Here is a 21,469-nt window from a genome sequence, read left to right as displayed (position 1 = left end):
CCTGAAGGTTTTCTACAAGTGCTGTAAAAGAGCTGATAAACTGTCATGCTTTCCAGAGTAATAGTTATTATGGTAACTTTTTAAATATTGGCCCCTGTTCTGAAATACACATCATCACATACATTTTAGACTTTTTTGTCTTCCAGGTCTCTAAAACCTGCAGCAGGATTAAACATGTCTAATCACTAACCTTCTTAGCTACCAGAATTTGTAGGAAAATGATACCATAGAGTTCAGTTGCCATAATAAAATCATATTTCACTAATTAGTTGGCAGGTTAGTGTGCTCAATTTCCAAACCTTTTTTTTTTTAAAGAAAAACAGCAACATATACGTGCAACTCCAAATACAATTAATAAATTACATTTTTTGTTCCCAGAAGTCAACAAGTTGAATGGAATAGAACTTATTTTTTTAACGGGTCAGTTCCTTTCCAGGGATTTTCTAAATATTATACTTCTATATTATCTGCATATTAGTTTTAAAATGATTAGAAGCAGGATACAACTCACAAAAAGTACTCTACAGCATTTGAACTTAAAATGCCAATATTAAAAAAAAAACAAACCCCACTATGATCTCCTAAGCAATAGTCAAGTATCCAATCCTACAAAAGTTTACATATCTACTTAACCTAATACACTGTGGTCAAATCCTCAGCTCGTGTAAATTGGTACGGTTCCATTCAAGTCAATTGAGCTACATCCATCTACTGCAGCAGACGATCTGACCCTTTGAGTAAGCCTCATGATTTTAATAGGACTTCTTACAGGATGAAATATTAAATACGTGCATAAGTCTTTGCAGGATTGGGATCAAGACTGGACTGGTCGGATTCTGCAGTGCTTACACAAGCAAAACTCCCATTCAGGTGAATAGAAAAGGAGTACTTGTGGCACCTTAGAGACTAACAAATTTATTAGAGCATAAGCTTTCGTGAGCTACAGCTCACTTCATCAAGTGAGCTGTAGCTCACGAAAGCTTATGCTCTAATAAATTTGTTAGTCTCTAAGGTGCCACAAGTACTCCTTTCTTTTTGTGAATACAGACTAACACAGCTGCTACTCTGAAACCATTCAGGTGAATGCAAGTCTTGTCTACGTGTCTTAATATTTCTGCCTCTCATTCTGGCCTGAGGTCCATGTTCCTTTAAAAACAAAAACCAAAAAAAAATCCCTTTAAAATAACATTATATGCTTTGTCTTACATTTTTTCAACTGAAAACTTGGAGTGAGAGTTTTCTAGTGGTTACAGTAATTAGACATGATTAAAATCTGAAGAATACTATATAAATTCCAGATTTTGTTTGGTATTTATAAGCCATTAAAAATGTATTTTAAACCTAAATTAGGTTTAACCCTAAATCAGTTTCAATGACCTTCCACAGTGTTCAGTCTGTGTAATTGTGGTTTATAGCATGCTTCACTATGTAACATTCATAATAAATATTGATGACTAATATAGATTAGCTTTAACATTTTTATTAAATGAGCCCATGTTTTAGCATAATAACTTATGACTAAATAAGTCATTGAAGCAGGTAACCATTTGGTATGATTTAAGATCCCGACAGATGAGAGCAAGCTATGTTAACATATTATGGGGAAAATATGCATTGATAAATTAATGCTAACACTACACCTTAAAATCAATAAAAATTGAGGTATTGTTAGTAAAAGAACTCAAGTCATTTTGGGTTTGAAGCATTGAGCAACATTTATCAAATTAATAAATCTTTGTAATCCTAGATTGCACTGATAAAATGTATTTAATTAATTATATGCCAGTATTAATATGGTCAATACTGCTTCCAAAGCAGATTAATCATCCTGGCATTTTATATTTAAACCATTGTATTACCAATAATAATTACTTAAAGGACATATTGTAAAACAACAAAAGTGTAAGTGTCCTGCTGGAGAAGCCTTATTAGGTATGAGCTACAAAAATAAAATCATCCTTATGGGAAACATAATAAATTACAAAAGAAACTCGGGGAAAATAAAAATCAGTGAAGGACAAATCACTTTCTACTGAAGAACAAAGACTGCAAAAAAAGCTACCTTTCAGAATGGAGTTCTAAACTTCTCACCTTTTTAAAATACATTTTAAAAATACAACCAAGGGAATTGCAATTACAAGAATTTCCCTCGAGCAACCAGGAGCAAAAAATGAACATATTTATTTTGTCTAAAATTAAAACTGTAAGCATATGCTGCTTATACCAGTATTATGGTCTCTTCTTTCTCAAAAGATATAGACAGGGCAGGAACTATGTATTCTCCCATGTTTTATACAATGCTGAGCATATTGGCAACTCCTCATAAATATTGATATTGAAACACAAGAGTTAACGGGGTTGGTCCAGAAGACAAAGAATAAAACCTCACCAAAATAAACCACAGATTTTTTAATAATCTGATCATATAACCTACAACTTCAGAGCTTCTTTGTTTTGTTCATGGGTGGTTTTTTCCTGTTACATTTTGACCCAGACTGTTGTTAGTGAGTGACTACAGCTTAGAGTTCTGGCATCTTCTTTTTGGCTGATCTCCAAAATGACATATATGACACCATATTCACCAGGGAAGAGCTAAATCCTATAATAATTATACAGTCCTTGCTCACTGTGTCCAGTGAGAATTATGTCAAAGGAAGGACTTTGCTGGAAAAAAACTTCAGGGTTTGCCCACCCCACCCCTTAAAACAAAAAAGCAAGATTGAATTAGAGAAAAAAATTGACTCAAGTTTGGACAAAAGAAACAGAAAGGATTTTAACAGTTATGTTCAAACATTTCCAGTAAAAGGATTACGTTTTCCATATGCCATCACAATGAGCACTGCTACCACTGTGCTTAAGGGTTTCTCCACGTTTCTATTAATATATCTATATATTTTCTTTTGTTTACAAGTCATCCATAAAACTTGCTATAAGCAGATATTTGCCTTTAATAAGCAATTCTGTTTTCTGTCTTCCTATATTTGGTTTGAATAAATTTGGCCACTGTTGTATTATGGAATACAAAAATAATCAAACCTCTGGTTTTCAATTATTTTTTTCTTGCCTAACATGAAAGTGGCTTGAATTTTTAAAAATGCAGATGGGAAGGTCATTATTATATTTGTCAGCCGGAACTTTACATGCTATTTTGAAGAAGGAACTGACTGTGATATTTAGCTTTACAAAGCAGCTAATGTCCATAAACAGAAACTACTCTTTCATAAGGAGTTTTTGGGCTGGATTCTGCACACCTAATTAAAAGTGTTCCCCCACTAGACCCTTCGGAGTCAGCTACTGAATCAAAGGTTGAAATCAAAGAGAGTTTGCTTGTTTAAGGCATATTTATGCTCCTCTTTAAAATGTGAATCATGTATGGACTCATTACAGCCTATTGTTTATTCTATATTACAAATATGATAGAAAACAACTTTTATGAAGTCATTTTAAGGCTGTACTATGTTTTTAGTCCATATTCAAAATAGTAATACATAGATTTGTAAGTATTTGAGTTATATACAATAAAACGGGGGCTCCTATCCATATTTAGCCATTGTGCCCGTACAGTAGCTAGTTTCTTAAACCAAAATAATTGACTTGCTATCACCTCCCATACTAAAGTAACCAATCAATAGTGAAGGATATGGCAAACTAAGCAAGAAAATGTCAAGAGTAGCGGAAACTGAGCTAGTTTTGATATATGACTGCAAAGAGCATCTGAAATCATTAATTTCTGTATTCGTTTAGCACTTAGGAAATTTTTTGTATGGTTTAAAAAAAATGGTCAGTTTCTGACCTTTTAGGCTTAATTTTAGCTATGAGAGAATTTCTTTGGTTGTAGTACAGTATTTACCTCATAAAAGTACAAGTTTTTAATGGAAACATTAAAACAACCTTAATGAAAGTGATGCAAGTGGTGCTCTTACTATCTTGTGTTAAACAGACAGATGCTATTATAGAAATGAATAAAAACTTAAATAAAATAGCCCACAGATCTTTATTATTTGTATGGTTGGGCAAATGCTGCAAAAACTTCATGATGATGTTAAATGGAAACTACAACAATCACTGTTTTTTCTTTGTTTTCTGTGAATTTTCATACAAGTGAAAGTTTTGCAAGAAAACTTTCTAGCAAGTGAGTCTTGCTAATACTATTCAAACAAGGGCCATGCTGGCAACTTGAAATCTCTTTTGATTTCCCTTCACAATACAATTTTTAGTCATCCAGTCAGCAAACAGAAACAATCTAATATGACTTAGAAGTCCAAACAAACATCACAAACAATGAGTAACAAGGGAATAATTTTATATGTTCACATAAAGTGCCCAAATAGCTTTGAATAATGAACAAATTAACAAATTTGTTACAGGAACAAAAATCCAAATTCATTGAATAACTTATTCACTACCAACAGCTCACCCATCTCTAATCATTTGTTAGTCAGGGCTAACCAATTTTGACATTATGACAGAGCAGGTTGTAAGGATTTCAAAAGGGAAATATTTGTCTGTCTTTCTAGCCTGAAACTATATTGCTTTATCACTTTGTATTTATATATTTCCTTGGAAATTTCTCATGTTACATGAATGTTATGAGTTCTATAGACATACCTCTAGATAGGTTTGTGCGTTTTGCATGAATACCATCTAACAAAATAATATTTTTATAACAGTCAGTTAATTCTTTGCCAAAGTTAACACTTTAAATTCAAGTAAATTGTTGTAGCAACTCGGCCAAAAATATGTCAAGCTCTCCATTAACTGGGGCATAAAACTGTCTGACTTCCTTGCCGACAGATTTGAAAGAAATTGCAGATAACTGAAGAGAAACTGATTTAGCAGATGGTCAGAAGTGCCTGGTGAATGGATATCTATAATCAATCTCTCTCTCTCTCTCAAATTGTACATAAACATATATTTAAAATATTAATATTTTCCCATTGGAAGGATGGCTGACCCAGTTCTGCTTCTTTTTCTTTAATATGTGTTGCTTTTCCAAACTAAGCACAGCTTGGGTTGGAGACGTAAGGATTGTGTGTATTGTACAGTACATATTTTCCTCAGAAAACACCAATTCCTAGTGACTAGCTACAAAAGAGGATGAGAGAGGCTGGTGAGGGCTTACTCTCTGAGGAGGATCTTCAGTGAGTATTAAGTCTCTAGTGGGGATGTGGAGATGCCTTCTTGACTTTCTAGCCATGACACTTCCTTTGTGCTGGTTTTCTTGGGCCTATGGGCTGAGTTTAGCAGAAAAGTGATGATCATTTGAGGTGCAGTCTTCTATTCCCACATAGCTGAGGATGAACAGTTTATGAAGTTCCAATTGCAGGCTCCTGCTAAAGAGAGGCTCCCCCAGGGCTTCAGAAGAACTCTGGCTGCTACCAGACTTGTAATTATTTCCCACACTCTTCCCATCGTCTCCTTCTTGTCCTCCTCCCTGCCAGTGAAGATGGGTCACTGAACTTTAATTTTATGGCAGTTTCATTTTGCTGCTGAGACAGTGAATTAGAATAATTCTTAAACCAAGAAACCATTTCCTTAATGCTTTAAGAAAGCATTAAGGAAAGTATTAAGAAAAATGAATGCGATAAAGATGACAAAGGAGAGAATGAATGAAGACAGTTTGAGTGTGTGACCCCATTGGAATTGCTGATATGGAACGTGATGTATTCCCTTTGGCGACACTTGTATACCTTGTCATGCCAATAAAGTTCTTGAGATTGGAGGTGGTGGTAAAATAGAGACAGAAGAATGAAAGGTTGCAAGATGAAGATGGATGAGGTGTAAATGGGAGGGAGTGAGGAGGTGCTCTTTAAGCCATGCAGGTGGAAGTAGGGAATTGAATACTTCATCCTCCAGTTCCTCCCTTATAGCAAAGTAACTTCTTCAATGTCCCCAAACCATTCAGTTCCAGATACAAATCCTTCATCCTAGCAAACGAAAATAAGCCCCTTCTACTCCAGTATGTGTGAGTGTAGGGAGCACAGAGACTGGCTACTGACACTATAGTCATAAATAACATAGTAGCGAGCTTTTAAAAACCACAGGTTAAAGGACGAGGGCTGCCATGACGCATACAGAGAGATTGAGATCAGAGGATCAGCTAAAAGGGATCAGGAGGAACAATGAATCCTCTTGTTCTGAGTTATATTTATGAGTACTTCATTGCACCTAAAGTTCATATTTTATTGGCTAGGCCATGGGGTTTCCCCATTTGCTCTTCTCTTAAAATAACACCCCTGGCTAAAATTTCCCATAAAACACACAAGTGCTACAGCAGGCGGAACTCGTCAACCCTGACAACAGCTCATTTAGTTTGCGGGTGGGGTGCATGGGGGCAGGAATTGATTTGTATTTTGTATTGTACTTTAAGACTTGATTTCTGTGCAAAAATTACTGTAAAATGAGTACAATGGTATTGGTTTTATGGTCCTGTACTTTGGCCAGAGTATTACAGAGAGATCCTTGGTAGTCTAACCAAGCCAGTCGTTTCCAACCATTTTAAGCAATTGTGCTAGTATACTAGACTATGCTGATGGTATCATCCACTGTCTGTCTCCTCCTATTTAGTGATGTGTATTGTACCCCAATGATAAGAGTAGAACTTGGAGCGGCCCATCCTCTTTTGCGCAGATAGGGGCATGCACAGCTGATAGACGGTAATGACACAGTGGGGCCCAGCACAAAGGCACATTACTGAAGTAATGAGTGGAAGCCTAGATAGCTAGTCAGGAAAACCTGAAGAATCAATGCTAGTATATGGTATGCATCCATTGTTGGCAACCAACAAACTAGGGGAAAAAATTCCTCCAGTGCTCCCTTGTACAATATTGAAGGCTGAATCAGACCTTAGCAGGATGACCAATAACATTTTCATCCATATAAATACCTAATAGTTAGGGCTAAATTCTCTACTGGTGTACGTAATGTCTAATATTTTACCCATTCATGTCTGTAGAGAATTTGGCCCATGAAGACCCTTAACACATAGTTTTTTAAATGAATTAATTTCTTCACCACTATATTACTGTTTTTAACACTCATGTATTTAAACTACAGTAAAAGGAATGAAATTAAAGGAATGCCTATTGCAAAGTTCCAATGGCCTACTCAGTTACTGAACATGAAAACATAAGAATGGTCTTACTGGGTCAGATCAATGGACCATCTAGCCCAGTATTCTTTCTTCCAACAGTGGTCAGTGCCAGATGCTTCAGAGGGAATGAACAGAAAAGACAATTATCGAGTGATCCATCCCGTGTTGTCCAGTCCCAGCATCTGGCAGTCAGAGGCACAGGAACATCTGGAGAATGGGATTGCATCCCTGGCCATCTTGGCTAATAGACACTGATGGACCTATCCTCCATGAATGTATCTAATTGTTTTTGAATCCAGTTAGACTTTTGGCCTTCACAACATCCCCTGACAATGAGTTTCACAGGTTGACTGTGCATTGAGTGAAGAAGCACTTCTTTTTGTTTGTTTTAAACCTGCTGCTATTAATGTAATTGAGTAACCCCCTGGTATTTGTACTACATGAAGGGGTAAATAACACTTGCTTATTCATTTTCTCCACACCCATCACGATTTTATAGACCTCTGTCATATCCCCCTTTAGTCATCACTTTTCCAAGCTGAACAGTCCCAGTCTTTTTAATTTCTCCTCACATGGAAGCTGTTCCAGACCCCTCATCATTTTTTGTTGCCCTTCTCTGTACTGTTTACAATTTTTTTTTGAGAACCAGAACTGCATGCAGTATTTAAGGTGTGGGCATAGTATGTAATGGTTTTATGATATTTACTGTCTTGAAAATGATAACACCTCTTAACCATTTTTTTTATTTGTGAAGAAAACGGGCTTTAATCTGTGAAGTTGTAAAGGATGGATGTGCATATATATCCTTCCATTTTCTTTCTTTCTTTCTTTCTTTCTTTCTTTCTTTCTTGGACAGTATTGCTGTAACATGTAGAAGCCCTAGTCATGGACCAGGAGCCCATTCTGCTAGGTGCTATACAAACACAGAACAAAAATGTATGTATTCAGTTGTAAAATACTTTCTTAAAATTATTTTATATACAGGTATAGATATATAGATATATAATGTGTGTCAAAAACACATCTGTTCATCTTCCTGATGTGGCCAGAATTGCTAATTAGTAATTTACTAACAGTATAATTTGCCTGGGGAGAAGGTTGAGTTGACTCTTATGTTGTGGTGATATTAATTTCTGTGATAATAATTTGATAAAGGAAGTCAAGGGACACAATGAGAAATCTTTGGCCCGCATGTTAAGGACAATAAGAAAGAGGTTTTAAAATGTATTAGGAACAAAAAGAATACTGACAAGGGTATTGGTCCATTACTAGACGAAAATGGTAGAATTATCAATAATAATGTAGAAGAGGCAGAGAAATATTCAATACATATTTCTGTTCTATATTTGGGAAAAAAACAAACGACGCAGTCTCATCATATGGTGATAACACTCATTCCACTAGTTTCTCTGGAGGATGTTGAACAGAAGCTTACTAAAGTTAGACATTTTTAAATCAGCAGTTCCGGATAACTTGCATACAAGAGTTTCAAAAGAACTAGCTGAGGAGCTAGCTGGATCATTAATACTGATTTTCAATAAGTCTTGGAGGACTATAGAAGTTCCAGAACACTGGAACAAGGCGAATGTGTCAATTTAAAAGAAAAAGGATAAATGGTATGATCTGTTAATTATAGTCCTGTCAGACTGACATTGATCCTGGGCAAGAAAATGGAGCAGCTGATACAGGATTTGATTAATAATGAAATAAAGGAGGGTAATGTAATGAATGCAGATCAACATGAGTTTATAGAAAATAGTTTGACCGTAACTTGATATCTTTTTTTTATGAGATTACAGGTTTGGTTGATAAAGGTAATAGTGTTCATGTAATATACTTTGCCTTCTGTATGGCATTTGATTTGGTGTCACCTGGCACTTATATAAACCAAATTTATATAAAATTAACTAGGCCCACATTAAATGGATTAAAAACTGGCTTACTCATTGGTCTGAAAAGGTAACTGTAAACAGGAAATCGTCATTGAGAGGTCTGTTTCCAGTGGGGTCCTGAAGGGATGGTTCTTGGCCCTACTCTATTTGTCATCTTTAGCAATGATCTGGAAGAAAACATAAAATCATCACTGACACAAAAATTGGGGGAGTGGTAAATAGTGAAGAGGACAGGTCACTGATTCAGAGCAATCTGGATCACTTGGTAAACTGCGTGGAAGCAAACAGTATGCATTTTAATATGGCTAAATGTACATGTATACATCTAGGAACAAAAAATATAGGCCATACTTACAGGATGAGGGACTTTGTCCTGCAAAACAGTGACTCTGAAAAAGATTTGGCGGTTATGGTGGATAATCAGCTGAACATGACCTCCCAGAGTGACTTTCTGGCCAAAAGAGCTAATGCAATCCTAGGATGCATAAACAAGGGAATCTCAAATAGGAAGAGAGAGGTTATTTTACCTCTGTGTATGGTACTGGTGTGAACACTGCTGCAATACTGTGTCCAATTCTGGTGCACACAATTCAAGAAGTATTTTGATAAATTAGGGAAGGTTCAGAGAAAAGTCATGAGAATCATTAAAGTATTAGAAAACATGCCTTAAAGTGATAGACTGAACTCCTTGTGTCTATTTAGCTTAAAAACAGAAGGTTATGGGGTGTCTTGATTACAGTGTATAAGAACCTCGATGTGGAAAAATATTTAATGGGCTCCTGCGTTGAGTAGTGAAAGGTATAACACAAACCAATGGCTGCACGTTGAAACTAAACAAATTCAGACTGGAAGTAAGGTGTAATTTTTTAACAGTGAGAATAATTGTTGGAATAATTTACCAACCATTGTGGTGGATTCTCCATGACTGATAATTTTTTTTAAACCAAGATTGGATGTTTTTCTAAAAATGGTGGGGAAGTTCTATGATCTGTGCTATAGGAGGTCAGATTCAATGATCACAGGAGCCCCTTCTTGCCTTGACATCTATGAATAAAACCAAACCACAGGAAGGGAGGTAGTGGTGACTCTATACAGGGCTTTGTTTTAGATCAGGTGAAGAATGACATGTGGTCATGCATGATGTAAGGTGCCAAAGGATTCTTTGAACCACTCTGCAAAAGAGGTATGAAACGGGGAAAATGGTAGAGATCCTGAGGGTGGATGATGGAACAGCAGGCCCAGCATGCAGTACACCAACAGCAAATGGTTTTGCTGTGATTTATGATGGAAAATAGGAGGCTCAGGCAATGGCCTATAGTAAGACAGTTTTGGAACAGATGCTCCAGAGGTTCTTTAACCCAGGGCGTCTCCTAGGTTGCCAGCGAGTATTAGTCCTTCTCTGTCCTAGATGAAATAGATTGCCATTCTGAGGTCTAATCTGTCACCCTCAAAATAGTGGTACTTGGTGTGTGGACTGTGGAAAGCTATATGGAGGCTGAACGGCTGGAGAGTCTACCAGAGCTACGGTTGCAGCCCAGACCTAAAGGACAGTCCATGGGCTGTCCAAGGAACAACCAGGAAGAAAACCAAAGAGATTCTCTTTCCAAACAAAGATGCCCTACCTCAGATTCTCCATCTGTAAAATAAGGATGCTTGTAGGGAGCTTATATGCCTTGTGAGCTCTAATTCCCTTGGACAAACCTTTCCTTCTCTCCATAAGCACAGAGGGCCAAAGATGTTTCAGAATTGGTCTAGGACTGTGGTTTCACGCAGTGGTGGAGGCAGAATTTGTGGGACCAACAAAGGTTTGAGCTCCCTGTTCGTCCAGTGGAGGTAGACATGGTGGATCTGCAAGCACATAAATCCCGTAGCCTCTGTCCCCCACATACCCTATTTTTAAAGTGGCTGTGCACTTTGTATAGGATTTAGCTCTTGAGAGCTTTGTAGCCCCTTGCTCTTGTACTGTGCATTCTTCTTGGGGATTTCAAAGTGTCATTGTTCTAAAAGGAGATTCAGTGGATTGCTGTGAATCATAATCTTCAGGACGTATTTATAAAGACAGACAGTCATGTAGATGAAACAAAGAATTATTAAGACTAAAGCAGTAAAAGCTGCCTAACTCACTCACATATTGTGAGACTAGCCTAGTTTATGACTGTAAGGTATAAAATTGTGCAAACTTACTATGAAATGTCTCTGCAGAATAAAGATAAAACACAGAAAGCACATAAGTCTCTCTAGTTTAATACACTGGGGTTTTTATTTTTCCTTTTTTAAAAAGTCCTTAAATTATACTATTTTCCCCCTCATCAATACTGTGCAGCCTTAGCAGCACTGACCTTTCCAGGCTGCCTGTTTGGACCACGGTTTATCAGATGACCATTTGACCCCTTTGTTAATTGTGCTTAATTGCATCCTGTTGTAACATTTTGAAATAAGGATGAGAGTTCATGGATCTGCTCCCAGGAGTTGAGGACTAATAACAGCGTTTGAGCCTGGTGCTCTGAGATGCTGAGTAACCTCCCATTTAGTTCAGTGGGAGTTGAGGGTTGCTTAGTAGCTTGCAAGATAAGTCTTTTAAACTCTTATATTTCACAAGTCGGGTCCCAGTTACTTGTAAGAAGAGCAGGATCAGGCAGTGCTGATAAGGACCTGGAGCTTTCCCAAAGGCCTCAATACTGCATTGAGGAGCATAGGTCCCTTGTATCAGCTCCATTAACTGGAGTTTGAAGAAGATAACCTGGGATCTGTGCCTCTGTTCCCATGAGAGAGCTTACTGTGTCTTTCCAGAATTTCTCCCTGTTACTTCTCTAACGCTGACATCTCTCCTGTGCTGACTGTGAGTCTCATGATGTTTGGTGGTCTTCTTGGAGTCCAAGACTTATGTGAGAATCTCAGCTTTTATGTTTTTTTTCTTAATGAAGTTTCTAATCCTATGGTTGCAAAGAAAAATGTGGCCCTTAAATGTTCAAAAAGCAGAAGGCAAGTAAAATTTTTAAGACAGTCCCATGATTTGTGTGTGTAAGGGTGTCTGTCTAATGAATTTTGAACACTAGGGTTGAAGATACTGCTTCAGTCCCCCAGAGGGAGGAGATTTCCACGTGCCCTTTCACTGTGCAGCAAAGATGGGAGAGGCTCCCAACAAATAGCATTGCTATTGTTTTGTTGTTCAGATCTCACAAGGAAGTTCTCAGAGTGCTTCATGTCTGAAAACGGATGAAGAAAAGAAGCAATAAAATGAAAAACAAAATCCTCAGCTGGTGTAAAATAATTCACCTCTATTAACTTCATTTGAGCAATGCTAATTAACACCAACTGAGGATCTGGGCCAAAGATTTTAAGAAGCACAGTATGGAAGAGTATGTTATCAAATGATGATTAAAAACAGAGATAATTAACCTCTTAAGTGTTTTGTGAAGAACTAACTACGGTTGTGGAGGATTGTAGAAAAAGCCCAGTTACACAATGTTTGCCATGTAGTAGTTGGAATTTAGAAATTGTTTGACTCTGGATTGTAAGAACCTAGGTGGATCTGGCACCTACTCATGAACCTGGCTCTGAAAAGAAAAGTGTTCTTGAAATAAATACTAAGTTTTAGAGGTAGCACAGGCAAAACCTGCAGGTTAGATTCCTATGTTCACATTTACTTATGGAAGATGCTATCCTTCTTTCAAGGTGCTTAATTATGATCCTGTTTGGTTTAAAAAACAACTCCAACAAGCTGAACATTGCACTAGTCTAATCAAAAGGAGATAAAGACATGAATGAGCTTCATGGTCTCAGACAAAAATGAATATAATTAAAATAATAGAATATGATGTGATGACTTAAAGGAAATGCTGCCTGTATTCTGGTGAACTTTGTGAAGGATTTTTTTTGTAAGACAAGAAGAAAAGGAGTACAAGATAGTAATGTTTATTCAGTTTTAGGTGGCACATCAGAATATAGCCATTTCCTCTTTTTAATGCCTGCAGTGCGCATTTCAGATATTTCCTATCATAGCTCATTGTGTGTGCTTGTGTTCCCTTATAACCACCTTAAAGTCTTCCAGCAATACATTTTCAATTCCCCTTTTGCATTCCGGAATCGTATTTAGTGAGACTCTATAGCATACGCTATCATGTGGATAGAGATACAAAAAAATCCAGAGTGTAGCCCATGTTACAGAGTGAACAGACAACAGGGATTTTGTGTTTTTTTTATGTCAGAATTATGGCACTGACTTAAATATACAAGAATAATATTACCCTCTCCCCTCCAACTTAAATTCTGAAACTGAAGACCAGATTTTTCAAATGGATATATACCAAAGGGCATGCTCACTTTTTCAGGCTTGATACAGATGTGCAAATACCATAAAGTTCACATACAGTGGGGAGTTGTGCACATATGCTAGACCAGACTAGTGTGCAAGCATCCAATGATTTGAATACTAGACTCTATAATACAATTTCCTAAAAGGGGATTTTGAGCTCTATATGTTTGTCCTGTGTTTACATCACCACTTGCTGCAGTATGTGAAAGAAGCCTGCTTTGTTAACATGGCATGAACATCCCTTTGGACTAGTGGGATATATTATGGCCAGCTCCAACCAAATTGTTCCAGCTTGCCTTCAATGTATTGTCAAGAACATGAAAGCAAGGTAGCCCCAAAAGATAGGGTACAATCATGGGCTGGGTAACAGATAGGGCTATTTTTCTATTAAATATAATTTGGAACCATCATCAGAGATTACGCCAGTAGTTATTTTTAGTCCTAGGAGAAACAAGAGCATAGTATAAACCGCAGTCAAGAAAAAGGTAGATCCTGCACTGTGTAAATGTCAAATTTTCCTCATTGTCCTGGCTCTACAAACATATAATTTGAAATAAAAATACAGAGTAGCATGTTAGTGCTCAATTTACCAAACACAAGTATCTGTCTCTTAAGTTTAAGCTCCACTAACAGCCAAGCAGCTGGAGTTGTAGCACATAAAATACATCTTGAGATTGTGTTAATTATTCCAGAGATGAATTATATTGATGTATGACTCTGCAATCAATATAAGTGTTCTGATTGTCTCGCACTCCTAGTAATCCAAACAATAGACAGCTACATTCTAGGTTAGGGGTAGGCATCCATTGTGGTTCTACCCATGGCTAAACTGAGTTCTTCACAGGCAGACAAACTGGCCTCCTACTACCACAGAGCAAGGAAGAAAGTTGGGGGGGCTTTCAATATGCTCTTTGACTTGCAGCACCTGGAGCATTTTGGTAATGGGGAGCAAGATAGATCCAGAGTCATATAACCTTCCCCAAATCCAATGCCCCTCTTTTTTAACCTGTTGATAAATGTAAGGTATTGTACATTGGGAAAGAATTGTTCAAAGTGTTCATGCAGATTGGTGAGTTCTGAATTCACTTTAATCATTCAGGAAAGAGTTCTGGGTTTCGTTGTGGACAGTTCAGCAAAGGTGCCCAATGTGAAAAATGTTAGGGTGCAAAAGAAATGTTTTTGTTGTTCTCATCCTATCATTTGGCCAGGAATAAATCATGATCCAAACACACAGTGAAGCAAATAGTGCAGTTCTGATTACTATTACAAACATGTCTGGTGTAAGGATCAGTAAGTAAATGTCCTTTTGCACTTTGCAGATTTTTGGTATGCTTTAACTAAACTACTTCCTTGTAGTTTTACAATAATCAATAAAATGACATTGTTACATAAGTTGCAGAACTAGAACATGGAAGGCATAAAATATATAGGGTGGTCTAAATCCATTGGTGTAAATCTGTGTAGCTTCACTGATTTCAGTGGAGGTACACATATTTATAATAGGTCAGGATCTGGCCCAAAATATGTTAAATTATGTTGTTTATGCAAACTTCAGCATATTTACAATGTCTCACTAAGAAAATATTTAATGTGTCAAAGTAATTCTAAAGTGATCATCTATAATACGCTTTTTTCTGTTTTCTCTAAATTGTATATTCTGGACATTTTAAATTTGATTTATTTATTTATTCGTTCATTTATTTATGATCGTTGTTACACCTGGCTTGATTTTGGTTAGTGTTTAGTCAAAATTAAAATGCAGCATTCTAAAATGAAATAGCAGGAGGTTCATTGTTCAGCACGGTTAATAGTAATCGCAGCATATAGTTGCCTATTCAGCCAATGAGTATTTGAAGGGTTAAACTTTAATTACTGGGTTTCTTAACCACAAATTGTTTCCCTGCTTTATTTCTTATTTCATGTAAAATGTGATTCACTGATCATTCTAGATCGAATTGGTAGTGTGGGTAATGTTAAAACATCAGTAACCCACTAAAAGTAGGTAAACTTTTAAAGAGCACTACTACACTGATTCATACCTTATTAGGGCAAGTTGATCATGAAGTAAGAAGGTAGAGCTCACATGGAAGCCTCTTCTGAATAGGACGGTGTTAAACGCTGCATGAAGTTTGTCAGAAAATGCATAAGTGGTCAAATAACTTGCTGTGATTCGGTGGATGGGGGAATATAGTGAGAGAAGTAACTAACAGGAGGCGAGAAAATAAAATGCGCTTTAGCTTCTATACTCCTGACAGTTGCCTTATGGTCCTACATTTCCCTTCAGCCTTCTCACAAGTTACACTCCATCTTCAAATTCTTTGAATGTTAAATCAGTTATAACAGACACCCATTTTCTGACCAACTTTCTCCCAATGTATAAATTGAGTTACTGTTCAAACTTTGCGGAACCAAAAAGCAAGGGACTTGGATGAGATTGCACTAGGTGTAGGTTACGGCAGAGTTTGGTGCTGAAAGTTTCAAGAATGAGGAAAAAGAAATGTGTTTGTATTCCTTCGATTCCTGCATGTACTGTAGACGTAGCTCAGGAATCTGGATTTGAAATATAACCTGACACGTTCAATAGCAATAAAAGTTTCAGAGCTTTCATTGTATACAGCTAGTTCTCAAGCAGTTTTTTTCCCCCTGTGGTTCACTAATCTGCAGGCTGTGTTGGCCTGACATCCTGACCTTTAGGTTTGGAAAGAAACCTGGCTATAATTGTTACCTTTCATTGCAACCATTTGGTATGGGAGAAAACTAGAGCTAAATATTAGGAAAAATAATAGATTATTGACACACCATATCAATATGTACTTGATTTTTCTAAACCCCATAGCCATCAGAATAGTTGACTTAACTGAAAAAGCAGAGAACATTAATATCCTTGCTCATGGTATTCAGATGAATTATCTTAGATGCCTTCATTAATAAAGGGCTGTATAGTAAAAACTAGTCTCCTAACAGGACATGAAATAAATGTGGAAAATTTGACTTCCTGCTTGAAATGGGAGCTCTAATGTATTCTGATCTAGACCTACATGATACTTTATTCATTTCTGAAAGACTTATTTTCCTTAGTGAAATGGTAATGCCAGTCCAATATCTAATGGGCATACTATTTTGAGTGAGGTTATCGGTGCCTAGCATGCTTATGTAATAAATGTTGTCATATCATTTAAAGTGATGGATTGAAATAAAGGGTCCTTATTTGTTTCTCATAAGAAAAACTGTTTGGTCCAGATTCTTCCCTCAGTTGAGTCGTTTTGTGACACCTCAGCAGCACAGAGCAGTCCTGAAACTGTCTCGGCTGCCTATGGGAGGATTAATTACCCCAGCAAAGCTAGAACTGCCGTTGGTGGCATAGAACCACAGTGACAGATCCCATGCTAGCCCTACCTCCACCAAGTGACATGGCTGGGGGAAAGAGAGCATAGCCTCAAACTGCTTTAATTTAAGCCAGGGGACTGGACTGGTACACAGCTGGCCTAGGATTAGTGAAGTGCAGAGATAGTTGTGCTGTGTGTTTCAGCCAAGCATCAGGGCTACAGGATTCAGTGGAAGTTTTGTCTCCAAAGGTTCAAGCCTTACATACAATGGAAACAAGATATAATGGAAATTACTTTCAGTTCTTTCTGATTTTTGTTGTGGTGATGATGATCATGATGACGATGATAATAATACTTAGCTTTTCACAAAAAGAAAAGGAGTACTTGTGGCATCTTAGAGACTAACAAATTTATTAGAGCATAAGCTTTCGTGAGCTACAGCTCACTTCATCGGATGCATCCGATGAAGTGAGCTGTAGCTCACGAAAGCTTATGCTCTAATAAATTTGTTAGTCTCTAAGGTGCCACAAGTACTCCTTTTCTTTTTGCGAATACAGACTAACACGGCTGCTACTCTGAAACCTAGCTTTTCACAGTGCTTTTCACTTCCCAAACCCTGTTCCAGTAGGAACTAGACTCCGTATTTTTTGCTATTTCTTATCCATATTGTTGCACTGGCAAGGTTCAAACTAGCTTAGGGAAGATGAAGCATTATTTTTCCACTTACAATATCAATAACTGAAAACCTTCCAGAATTTAATAAATTTTGGGTCAGCTGTAGTGTAATACTTGTTTTGACTTGTAAAGGAAGTGCATGTGACTTGGAAGGCATAAATGGAATGAATACCATATGTTTACAAATTAGCTTTTCACCAAAACAGTTAATGTAGTGAGACTGGTTATTTCTTAAAAATGTATATTTACTTCAGGGATATTTTAGCCTATATAAAGTGAACGGAAGATGCTGCTGGTAGAACATACTGGTAGCTTACTTGTGATAAGATCCAATTGTGCTTTTTTGCACTGATGCACGTTGGAGTCTGTGCAGGAGAGGGGAACTGGTAGACACTGTGATGTTGTCCCTTGGAGCTCTTGGAAGTATTGCAGAGAGAGGGAACTCTGGGAAAGACAAGTCTGGGAGAATATCCTGATGACTTTAACTGCTCAGGCTTTGCGTCTTAAAGGAATTAAAAGGAGGAGGAAATAGATTTTACTACAAACCCTTCTACACTTCACTTTCTTTCACACACAATTTTCTTTTTCTCCTGGTTGCAGAATTGATGTCTGCTGCCATTTATTAAAGTTGATTATGTCACATGGATGTTTTGAGAGGAATGTCACAAAGACCCAGCTAACCAATAGCTAGGACTTTTGCAAATTCATATTTGGCTAACCCATAAAAACCCTTTTGTTCTCAAAAGTAAAAAACCCTGTGGTGTTGCAGCAGTTCTTGGCAAAGATTTAAGAGCAAAGTGCTTGGGAGAGATCCTTTAATACTAAGAATTCATGGCTTTTACAAGATACTGAATACTGCAGTAAATTATTTACAAAAATCCTATGAATGATAAATAATTAAAACTAATCTATCCTTGTAAGAAGTGAACAAAGTGCAGTTTTGTTGCAGTACCCTTGATTGATTTAACCACAGTTGTTCCCTTCCTCTCTAAGGTTCTGATCCATTCTACTGCAGTGAATGAAAGCCTTTCCATAAATTCCACCGCTGCTTTGAGTCAGGTTCTAATTCATATATTTCAATAATTCTGAGTAATTACTAAAGAGGTATTATCAAATGACTGGATTCAATAAACATTAGTCAGCTAATTTTTTAAATTGAAACTGGCATGATCTGCACAGCATTTTGTCAAACAGTTCGTGGAACGTATCTTTTAGTTCAGTTAAGGACAACTGGGCAAATTCTGCTCAGCTGAGCTGGTAAACAAATAACCTCCTTGGCTTCAGTGTAATGACAGTGGACTTACGTAAATTAGTGTCACTTGCAGCAGAATTTGACCCATCAGATTTCATGTTTTGTAATTTAATAAAAAAGACCGTTATATGTAAAATCTATTTATATTACACTTTCAAAACCACATCTGGAGACCTACAATTAGCTTAAATAAAACCAGGGCAGTAATAACAAATACCACATCATTTAACTATATAGTTCTTCAATAAAAGTACTCTTCAAGGACCAAAAGTGCTGCAATGAAAATTTAACTTACTGCAGACTTACACTCCTTGCTCAAGTAAAATTCTCATGATTTTGGTTGTGGTTTTATCTGAGTAGGGAGTGCAGAATTTGGCTCCTAGTGTTCTGTCACAGTAAACCGTATAGTATTTAAATTGTAACTGTTATGCTGTTGTTTAAGTTCTCTGTTAAAAGATGTTTTTATCACTTTAGTTGTTCAAGTATTTTTCACTGCAGTTCAATTTGAAGGTTCTGTTCAACCAAAAAAACCTCTGGATCTTGTAGAAAACCGTGGTCCTTATTCAAAGGCCATTGAGGTCAATGAAAATACTTTGGATTGGGTCCTTCATTTTTAGGACTTCAAGAGTACAGCAGAGAAACATATATATTTTTTTAATTAAGCCTATTTCTAGCTTGTAAAATTTAGACTCCTTTATTTCCACACTGTGCAAGTCTGTACAAAGATACACCGCTTTAAAATACAGTTTGTAGGTGTTAGCTTGGTCTCCTCATGTGCTTGAAGTGTAGAACATGAATGGGGTTCTGAATACGGCTCTTAATTTTTCTTCAATGCATTAAATTAAAATATTTGCATATGGGAAAACAATGATTTTATCTTTCACCTTGCTCTAGATTAGACCAATCCTGCTATCTGCATACCTTCACTGAGTTTCGTCGTTTGTTGTGATTTTGTTTGTTATATAAAGTGTAGCCATAGGAAGTAAGAATAGATTTCTAGTCATTTGAATTTTTGAATTTTTGGAGAGAAGAGCAAGAATGCTGTAAATAGCTGTTTGATGTCTGTCTTTTCACAGTAGCACAATAGCTAATTCCTGGGGCCTCTGACCTTTTAGTGTCCTGTAACAAAGTATTTGCATTAATCTGTTGCTTATCTGTCACCTACCACATTTGATATTTCCAGCCTCTGCTTTCAATTATCAGTCATTAGAGGCAGGACTGGGTAACTTCAGGAGAAAACTCCTGGAACCTTTGGCCTGTTTTGTCAGATAACCACAAGTATTGACTGTAGATAAACTATCATTTCATTGTATTCAAGATGTAAACGAGTGTAGTTTGTAGTATATCAGCTTACCGTAACCTCTCTCACCTTGAGGTAGTTAAAACTGACTAGTTTATTTTAGTGCTTGTGCAAAGAATTCAAACAGTGAAATTTAGTGAGATTAGGATAAGTGACCTGTTACAGTCACATGATCTATAAACCCCACCAGTTTTGCCAGTGCAAGTATATTTAACAGTGAAACAGTGACAATAAGCTAAGTAGTAAAATATCACAGTTTTAATATGTATGTATAATGTGTAGAAAAAAACGTTGTGATCATGCAGGACTTCAATTTCAGTGACTTGTGTTGGAGGTCTCATGGTACTAAATCTTCCTCGGAATTTCTAAACAATATTGATGACAATTTCTTAACTCAAAAAGTGTTGCAGCCAACATGGAGGAATTCTCTGTTCGACCTTATCTTTAAAAAAGGAAGTAATCAGAGAACAAAAAATTAATGATCATTTCAGTAAAAGTGATCATGACTTGATCACATTTATAACATGCAACCAGAGTAAAGTCCAGACTAGTGACATGTACACGTGATGCTTTAATTGGGTCAATTTCACAAAGCTAAAAACAATTTTGAGGCAGATCAACTGGGAGGAAGAATTTAATTAGAACATTGTGAATTATAATTGGGAATCATTTTAAGACCACCTTATTAAATGCCAAAAAACAAATCCCCCATTCGGGAAAGGCTGTACTGCTTAAGAAACAGATCTGGTATACAGGGGAACTGAAGGCAGCTATCAAAAATAATGTAATATATAAAATAAATGAAAGAAAGGGGAAGTTGATAGTAATGAATATAAATCAGAAGTCATCAATTTTCTACAATTCATAACGGAAGCAAAGGGACATAAGAAATCTATGCTCAGTACAGTTAAGGACTATAAAATGCAGGTTTTTTAAAAAGTGGATTGGGAACAAAAAGAATCCTGAAAATGGGTATTGATCCATTATTAGATGGAAATGGTAGAATTATCAATAATAATTCAGAAAAGGCAGAAGTGTTCAATAAATATTGATGATCCGTATTTGTGGAAGAAACAGATGATATTGTCTGATCATATGGTGATAAGTCTTTCCATTCCTCTAGTATCTCAGAAGGATGTTAAACAGAAGCTACGAAAATTAGACATTGTTAAATCAGCAAGTCCAGACAACTTGCACACAAGAATTTTTAAAGAGATAACTGAGGAACTAACTGGACTGTTAATGTGGATTTTCAATAAGTCTTGGAGCACTGTGGAAATTCCAGAAGAGTAAAACAAACCTTATAACCTGGCTAGTTATAGGCCTGTCAGTGTGGCCTAGAATCTGGGCAAGATAATGAAGTAGCTGTTATAGAACTTGATTAATAAAAAAGCAAGGAGGGTAATGTAATGAATGCAAATCAACATGGGTTTCTGGAAAATAGATTCTGTCATACTAACTTGATAGAAAAGTAACATGGCACATATTAAATATATTAAAATCTGGCTAATGGATAAATCTCAAAATGTAATATGTAAATTGGAAATTGTCATTGAGCCAGGTTTGTTTCCAGTGGGGTCCTGTAGGGATTGTTTATTGACTCCATGCTATTCAAC

The 21,469-nt window shown here is 36.6% G+C and overlaps 1 protein-coding gene across 1 annotated transcript in view; it reads left to right on the top strand.

The window, feature by feature from the left end:
• BMP5 (bone morphogenetic protein 5) overlaps positions 1–21,469 on the top strand; it is a 75,571-nt gene that overhangs the window by 2,218 nt on the left and 51,884 nt on the right. The gene's annotated exons all lie outside the window — the stretch shown is intronic.

Source organism: Dermochelys coriacea, chromosome 3, assembly GCF_009764565.3.
Source record: "Dermochelys coriacea isolate rDerCor1 chromosome 3, rDerCor1.pri.v4, whole genome shotgun sequence".
NCBI classification, from domain to species: Eukaryota; Metazoa; Chordata; order Testudines; family Dermochelyidae; genus Dermochelys; species Dermochelys coriacea.
The sequence above is the reverse complement of the archived record's forward strand: the minus strand, read 5'-3'. Positions and strand labels throughout refer to the sequence as shown.